This window comes from Bombina bombina, chromosome 8, assembly GCF_027579735.1.
Source record: "Bombina bombina isolate aBomBom1 chromosome 8, aBomBom1.pri, whole genome shotgun sequence".
Classification (NCBI taxonomy): domain Eukaryota; kingdom Metazoa; phylum Chordata; class Amphibia; order Anura; family Bombinatoridae; genus Bombina; species Bombina bombina.
The window spans coordinates 264,715,053-264,724,396 of record NC_069506.1 but is presented as its reverse complement, the minus strand read 5'-3'; the positions used below and the strand labels follow the sequence as shown (position 1 = coordinate 264,724,396).

The 9,344-nt window shown below is 37.9% G+C and overlaps 1 long non-coding RNA gene across 1 annotated transcript; it reads right to left on the bottom strand.

Annotated features, from left to right (window-relative positions):
- Window positions 1–1,229: 1,229 nt before the first annotated feature.
- LOC128638182 (uncharacterized) lies at window positions 1,230–6,006 on the bottom strand. Its single transcript, XR_008399057.1, has 2 exons — window positions 5,922–6,006; window positions 1,230–3,223 (listed from the first exon to the last, which is right to left on the bottom strand). It is a non-coding gene; the product is annotated as an uncharacterized LOC128638182 (long non-coding RNA).
- Between the last annotated feature and the right edge of the window lie 3,338 nt (window positions 6,007–9,344).

The following is a 9,344-nucleotide window of genomic DNA, read 5'->3' as shown; positions in this document are numbered from 1 at the left end:
CTGAAGTAAACAGTTATTAGTAATAGTATAGCACAGAAATACACGAAAAGCTTCACTACTTGCTCCCAATCTGGTTAGTGCATCATCTGCTTAGCGCACCATTAGTTTATTGCTTAAGCTATCCAATTTTCAAATGTTAGAGCCCCCTGGACTATCGCTCGAGCAATAAAAAATAACTTTGGACTTTTATTAATATGAGAGCAAAATTAGAAGTGCTATTGATCAGGCTTGAGCGATGTTAATGCACAAAAGCGCTAATATTTTGTGCTCCACCTGTAATCAATGCCTATGTGTTTAACCTCCACTAAAAGAGTTAATGTGCATCCACAGGAGCAATGCATTTCTTCTCTTGACTGAATACACAAATGATTGGCAGCTATGCACATATGCTGCGACCTGATTGGGTCCTGTCCATTAAACGAATGGAAATGCATTGCCACTCCAGAGCATATTTAAATATGTGTTGTACCCATTTACAGTAGTGTAATAAGAAAATGCTCTAGTGCTACTATTTCCCCTTAAAGTCTTTCATTGTAAGTTTTATGTTTGAGACCAAGTACCGATTTAGTAGCCCCCTTGTAAACCCTTTTACTTTATTTATATCCTTGTGCTTCTCCAGAACTGTACAGAGAATCAAAGATGAGGCTTAACTATTTATCAAGTGGCAGAAGAACCTTGCTCTTTCTACTGCTAATATCTCTTCTATGTAGCCAAGCAGCCCTTGTTTTGTGGCGCTGACTCGTTTTGGGACATCTCACAAAACATGCTCATGGCGAACCCTGCAACAATGTTTACACTACCCACACTGTCTATATACTGTTGATGAATTAGTTTGAATTCACAGTTGGCTGTGAATAATTACGGCTATTGTGAATAGTGCTACATTACGTTGGATTTATAGGTGAAAAAAACAGGAATTCCCAAGATAGTTAAATGTGTGTTTCATCCAAACTATCTATATCACAAAGCAATATATTGTTTAAACATATAAATATATATATATATACACCAGTAAATGAAAAAAAACTAGCTCCTAAATATGTTCTGTAAGTGATTTTGTACTCTAAACTAATTGTATACAAACTATGACAAAAGACTAGATGACTGAGCAGTGATTCTAACAACTTGTAGCATGAAAACTTCCCTTTAATCTTAAAACATATTGTATATCCATTACTATTAGCTCTGTTGAGTGAGAAATTAACTAAGAAAAACACTTCGAAACAATATATTGTTAAAATTTTTCTAGTTTATGAATTATTTTCATCCACCACTGCTATCTATATTGTCCTTCTCTTTACTCCGTGTTATCCCTCTTCCTCTCATATTTTTACTCCCCAGGTCATTGGCAAACACTATCATTTTCTGATTTTATTAAAATGTTAAAACAGTAATGAAATCACACTTTTATATAATTAAATACGTTAATATATACATTAAAACAATTATAAATTATAATCATCAGAATGTTTGTTCATGATTGCAATCATGTTTAGATATTATTATTATTGTTATCATCAGTTATTCGTAGAGTGCCAACAGATTCCATAGCGCTATAAACAGAGGTATGATACGTACTGTTGTAGTCAGCTCTTATGAAAGTGATCTGCAAACAGCTGGGCTCATAGGCTTACAAGCTAAGGGGGTTCAAGGGGAAAACAAAGGAGGAGAGGAACTGGGGTTAGAAAAGGTTAGTGTAGGTTGTATGCATCCCTGAACAGTAGAGTCTTTAGGGAGCGTTTGAAACTTTCAAAATTAGGGGGGGGGGGGGAGTCTTGTGGAGCAAGGCAGAGAGTTCCACAAGATAGGGTCCAGTTTGGAGAAGTCCTGTAGACAAGAATGTAAGTAGGTAACAAGAGAGGAGTAGAGGAGGAGGTCTTGAGCAGAGTGAAGAGGGCAGGAGGGAGAATCCCTGGAGACAAGGTCTGAGATATAGGGGGGAGCAGTGCAGTTGAGGGCCTTGTATGTCAGAGACAGAATTTCGTGCAGCAGATGAAGATCGACGTGAAAGGAAGACAAGCCTGGCAAAGGTATTCACTATAGATTGTAAAGGAGCTAGATGGCAGATAGGGCGACCAGAGAGGTAGTAGCTGCAATAGTTAAGGCAGGAAAGGATGAGAGAGTGGGTTAAAAATCTCAGTTGTGTCTTGTGTAAGGAAATGTCGAATATTAGAGATGTTTTTAAGGTGGAAGCGGCAGGAATTGGCCAAAGACTAAATGTGAGGAGTGAAAGAAGATATCAAGATCAAGAGTCAAGTGTGAACCCAAAACATTGGCCATGCAGAGTTGGGGTAATAATGAAGTTATCAACAGTTATAGAAAAATGGGGGGTGGAGATTTTGGAAGAAGGGTAGAAAATAAGGAGCTCAGTTTTGGAGAGATTTAGCTTAAGGTAGTGAGAGGACATCGAGGATGAGATATGAGAAAGATAGTGACACGAGTTAGCAAGGAAGGAGATAGGTCTGGTGCAGACTCAGAGAGCTATATTTTGGTGTCACCAGCATACAAATGATATTGAAACCCATGGGACTCTATTAAGGAACCTAATGATGACGTATAGATTGAGAAGAGAAGGGGACCAACAGAAAGGGGTAAAGGGGCAGAGGATGCACCAGAGAAGGCTGCACTAAAGGTACAGTTAGACAGGTAGGAAGAGAACCACGAGAGGGCTGTGTCACAAATCCCGAAGGATTGGAGGGTTTGGAGTAAAAGAGGGTGGTCAACAGTATCAAAGGTTGCAGACAGATCTAGAAGGATTAGGATAATTAAACATTATAATTAAAAATAAATACATAATGATAGGAAAGGGTTAATTGCAAACATGACATGAGCTTGCAATGAAACAGTAATGAGTCAATCTGTCCATAACGATGTTCTTCTGGTAGGCATAACTCTTGTTACTTATGGGTTTCTGATATAATATTAATTAACCAACTTGCTACTTCACAGTCTGGGCTTTGCAAGAAGTTCATATGTTAATATAATACCTTTGTGAGTTTAAAACATTTGTATAGAAATATTTAAAAATCCAAAAAGTGTTCAAAAAGTGGTGATGGTGGTGGTTGTCTAAATTGTCCTAGAATAGAAATTCAGTCCTTCCGTAGAATTTATGGAGTAGCAGTGACTGTGATGGTAACATTGACTGGAGCATCCTCAGGGAGATCTGCAACAGATAACTGGGATAGAGGGACATCACTTGTTGCTGTAGGAGGTTCAGTCTCCCCTAAAACACACAAAAAAAGCAATACAATATTTATAGGACCTTAAAAATTGGAAGTATTATGAGACAATAATCTAATGAATAATATTAATTATACTTTGAAACTATAATTCATCTGAGTTAAAACTATAAAGAAACACGTGTTATATAAACTTAAATTGACTTTGTGTTGACAGCTATACATGTATCAAGTTCTTGTAAATGGAAAACTGTTGTCATATCCTTTGTAACTTCTTTTACTTTTCTTACAATAAAGTTGATTTAAAAAAAAACTATAAAGAAACACAATGACAGGTTTTATTTGGGCTGAAAGATGTAATAAAGGTATTTTATTAGCATCTAGCACTATAACTCATCCTCCAAATATTGCAGACACTGGTCTAGATTTATAGACACTCATCAGGTTGCCAAAAGACCTCATTGTAAAGGTGAGATCATGTTCAAAATTCCATGAGCCTTGCTTCACCTATATTGCTGAGTGTATTGTTAGTGGGTGTTTCTGCCAATAGCATCTATAGTGCCAAGTGCCCATCACAGATGAAATTATAACATTTTGCTAAGCTGTTAAAATAATTACAGCACCAAGAACTTCAGAAATGCTCTTGAATCACAGTAAATGTAAATGTCAAATATTCGCACGTGTGTTTTGTTATAGAAAAGTAGTCTAATAGAACCAGAGACCTCACAGACAGAATGAGGGGCTCATCATGGGTGTCCAGTGTATGTATGTTACTATATTTTTTTTTTCACCTTTCAACTGGTATTCTTAGTTGAAAGCTAAACCGAGGAGGTTCATATGCTAATTTCTTAGACCTTGAAGGCCGCCTCTAATCTAAATGCATTTTGATAGTTTTTCACCACTAGAGGGCATTAGTTCACGTGTTTCATATAGATAACATTGATCTCATGCACAGGAATTTACCATGGAGACAGCTTTGATTGTCTAAAATGCAAGTCTGTGAAAAGAACTGAAATAAGGGGGCAGTCTGCTGAGGCTTAGATACAAGGTAATTACAGAGGTAAAATGTGTATTATTATAACTGTGTTGGTTATGCAAAACTGGGGAATTGGTAATTAAGTGATTATCTATCTTTTAAAACAACAAAAATTCTGGTGTTGACTGTCCCTTTAAGCTTATCCTAGGCATTATTAAAGTCCCCAACAGTGTTTGTTTATACCATCCCTAATGGACGTTTATTTCACAAATCAACTACCCATTCTGTGAAGAAATTATTCTGCAAATTACACCCGAACCTTCTGCCCTTCTGCAACCATAGCAAGTGCAAGAAAAGCCATAGGGGCCGATTTATTAAAGTGTGGATGGACATGATACAATGTAGCATATCATGCCTGCCGCACATACGCTGTCGGCATTTATCATTGCACAAGGAGTTCTTGTGAACTGCTTGTGCAATGCCAACCCCTGCAGATTCATGGCCGATTGGCCGCTAGCAGGGGGTGTCAATCAGCCCGATCGTATAGGATACGGCGGATTGATGTCCGCAGCTTTAGAGCAGGCAGACAAGTTATGGAGCAGTGGTCTTTAGACCGCTGCTTCATAACTGCTGTTTCCGGTGAGCCTGAAGGCATTGCTGGGAGCGAGCCGGACAGATAGTTCAGCATGTTAAGGCATTGTGGCTGAACTCTGTAGCAATCCAAGGGTTGCAGGTTCGATCTCTGGCGAGGTTCACTCAGCCTTTCATCCTTCCGTGGTTGATAAAATGAGCAGCGCCTTGAGACCCTTACGGGTGATTAGCCGTGCTTTACAAGTACCCAATACATACACGGAAACAGGGATAATTCGGCCCTATAGAATACAAGGCACTATTTTAAAATATATTTAAACCACAGTTACAAAAATTTACATCTCAATCTGATATTCAAATAAGATCACAGCAAAACAGTTCCTTAATTAATGCTGCACAAATGTCCCTTTTTCTCTATAGTCACATGGGTACTGTGTGTGTGTAAGATGTAGAAACTCCAATCACGATCTAACCATCCATCATTACAGAAGACGCCAACACCTCAACTACACCAGTCACTTTATCACGTTAATGCAGCTTTACTATTTACTTATCTTATTAAAATCGCTTTGTTCTCTTGGTATCCTTTGTTTATGAGCATGCCTAGGCATTGCTGGGAGCTAGCTGGTGATTGGTAGCGGCACACATAAGCCTTTATCATTGTCTCACCGGATGTGTAAAGCTAGGTCTCTTCAGAGGATACCAAGAGAACATAACAAATTTGATCATAAAAGTAAATTGGAAAGTGGTTTAGAATTGCATGTTCTATATGAATCATAAAAGTTTAATTTTGACTAAATCTTGCCCTCTAATGTAAACTATTCATATTATGTGTCTACACCTGTATGTGATCTCTAAAAGTAACTTTGTTGGGGATATTAAAAGGGGATTCATTATTCTGCATTGCAAACCATTTTTACTTTGCAGAAGCTACTGTTAAAAAATAGTATATGAAAAAAAAATGTCATTGTGGAAAAAAAAGGTACACACATCAATTGTCACTACCATTGTTATGTCCCTTTAAAGAGAGAAATCTGACGTTCTAGAGAATATCTGATTGGCTGAATTGGGACAAGAGGTTGTGGAGACATTTCTTTGTTAAAAACAGGAATGAAGTCAGAATGTAAAAACTAGATAGAAAAGTTAGAGAAGAGAATGACGGGGTTTACAATTACCAGCTGATGTGTCGGTTGGCTGTGCATCTGCAGTCTGTGCAGTCGTATTGTCCACACCTTCTGCAGTATCTGCCGCAGCTTCAGCGTCTTCTGGATTTCTGATATTTTCACGCGCTTCTGCATGGGAGCTGCATAATAAATATGATATAGCACATTGATTTCTAACACATGAGGATCAGCAGATCAATATTGTAGAAGCCTTAAGGGCATATATTTATGGCTATTAAACACACCATTAAGAATGTATTTCCTAGTAATGTCCTGTGGCATAAGGTAATATTTATGTAAGGGTGCACTCTATCTGCTGCCCCCCACAGGCCAAAGGCTCTTTTGAGTTGTGGCCACTTTGTTTGTTTATCCACCACATTTGTGACCACATTTAGTCACAAAAAACAATGGAACACGTTCTTAGTACTGCTTTTTCCCAGGTGCTGCAAAAACTGGTGCAGAGGGCCACCGGATAGACGTCACTGATATAGCAGAACAGTTAAAATCATAATTGGATGCTCAAAGGGACATTAAACCCCAAAAAGACATTTCATTATTCAATTAGAGCATATAATTTTAAACAACTTTCCAATTTACTTCTATTATCAAATTTGCCTCATTCTCTATCTTTAAAGGAGCAGCAATGCACTTTTGGGAGCTAGCTAAACACAGCAGGGGAGTCAATCACAAGAGGTATATATGTGCAACCACCAATCAGAAGCTAGCTATCAGTAGTGCTTTGCTGCTCCTGAGCCTAGGTATGTTCTCCAAATAAGGATATAATGAGAACAAAGCAAATTAGATAATATAAGTAAATTGGAAAGTTGCTTAAAATTAAATGGTCTGTCTGAATCAGGAAATAAACATTTTGGGTTTCATGTCCCTTTAAGAGGCTAAAAAATTAAATATTTGATCTCAGATTACATCACTGACCTTATCTGGCTATATTATATTGCACAGAGTTTAAAAATATATTATAAGTGGTGTTATAAAAAGAGGAAATAATTACATTAATCTTAAAGGTAGATTATGTAAGAAAAGCATTTTTCACAGGAGTTGTATAGATAGAAACCACCTCCAAATATGAAAAGGATCTTCATCAGACCCACATCAGGCTAAATCATATTTGAAATGCACAAAAAGAACGTTACATAGATGAAATCTTGTAATCAAATATCCCTGCACCATATTTCAGTGTAGACACTTATGCAACAATGTGGCCACATAAACTGATGTCACTAAGGGCAGTTAATCCATATATTATATCATTTTTATGATCAATTATTTGTAGAGCGCCAACAGATTGTGCAGCGCTATCATATTAGCTACTGCTGCCCTACAAGTGGTATTACACTATCAAGTAGATACCCTGCGGGTTGTAAAGCATATTTGATTACAGTTCACATCAATACGCTTCAAACCTTCTGCTCAGTTATTCAAAATGAAATGCAGAAGAATACGCATCTTTTAATTCAAGTGATTAAATGCATAAGGTTCCATTTATTAAGCTGTGTATGCAGCTTTGAAGCACCTTTGGTTCAGGCTCATATGAGCGAGCCTGCAACCAATAGATGAGAAGCAGTGGTCATCAGACCGTTGTTTTGTAAATTGTACGGCAGCTCTTAGCTGGCGGATTAAAATCACCCTGTACACCCTGTTTACCCATTGGCCTAGCATGAGCAGGGTACGGCATTCACAAGCTGGCTGAAATCCCGGGCTGACAGGTTTGTGGAATAGAGCCTTGTCTGTCCGGCATTAATAAATGGGGCCCATTTTGTTTGATTCCCAAGTGTAGAGAAAATCAACCAGAAGATTGAAAACCACACAAATACTCATATCTATGCTTGTAAGCCACATGGAACTTTGTACTTTGCCATTTAATAAGATATGTTCAGAGATGAGACATTTCTCACTGCTGTTTTGAACAAGTTTCTATCCTTTTTGCATTAAAATATATTTTCAGTGTTTTTTTTCTTTTTTCTTTAAAAATCATGTTGTTTTTCAGGCAGACCACATACTTTCAGGAAATCCCTTTAGCTTGAAGAAATAATCAAAAATAGAAAAACACCTACATAATGCAAAACAGTGCATCTTGTAACTGTTTCTAGTTACTTTTCCATTTTACACTTAATGTTCCCACACAGCATCAATTTTAGCTTCCAAAATTTAGGACTAAATTCCTATGCTTTCCAATAACAATAACAAGGAATAATCTGGCACTTCACAAAGAAAATAAGCAGGAATACATCATCTACTCATAATTTACTGGATATATTTGAAAGACACATTCTAAGACGGGTGACAAAGCATCTACAATGTATTCATGTTCTTACTTCTGCTGAAACTTTAGCAATCCCACAAAATAAGGCCAGGGATGTTAAGTTAAAGACCGAGATGGGTTAAACCCCCATCCATGACTCCAGAGCACCCTATAAGTCGCCTATCAGACAGATGCTTATCATTCCGATAGCAATCAGCTACTTCCTAGTGAGGCATGAAACATCATCTGAAAGACAGGGATGCCTTCCTTCATATAAAGTCTTTTGTTTGTATTTAGTCAATTTGTGACACCCCCTCAATCATCAGAGGTACTGACTAATTTCTAATAAAGACTTAATTACAACCCTCCTCCTCCATACAAGTCTCCTGGTGCTTAGTGTTGAAGGTAATCACCATTTTTTACGGTGTAGAGGAACATGTACCCCTTCAGGGGGAGCCTCATTCAAATGAGGTGTCACATGTCCCTATGTGTGGCACAGAGGCTAAGATATGCAATCCCTAATAGGACCACTCTGTGTCATAAGTATCTCTGTCTCTTGGTGCTTCCTCATTGCCTGTAATATCATCACACACACTCCATGATGATGTCACCACTCATTGCCGATAAACAGTAACAAAATTAAAATGACAATGACGTTCATGTTCTGTGCAGTTTAGCCCCTAGAGAATTAACAAGCAGAGCACTATAAAGCCAGACTCAAGCATGCCCTCCTCACCAAGCAAGTCAACTGGAGGACATGTATGACCCATCTTTGCATTAAAGGACTTAAAGTGAATGTCAACCCTAGCGTTTCACAAACACTAGGATGGACTAATAAAACAAATAAAGGGGACTTTCAATCATGAAGTATAAGATACTTCATGCAGAATGCTCCTTTATTTGTTTCAAGCGATCGCTGATCTGAGCTGCTACGGCAGCCCACGGCAGATCGCCGTTTTGCTTGAGAGGTGACGTTTTCACCTCTTAGCCAATAGCTGTGAGGCAAATCCAGCTTGGCGCCCTTGGGAGCTGCGTTTTCAAGACTTGTATTACATTTTCTTTTGGAATGAACAAAGCTGATTGCAAAAAAAAAAAAAAGGACTTAATATCACTAAATCATGTATCGTTCATTAAAGGGACATTAAACACTAAATAAATGCCAGATAAAATGATGC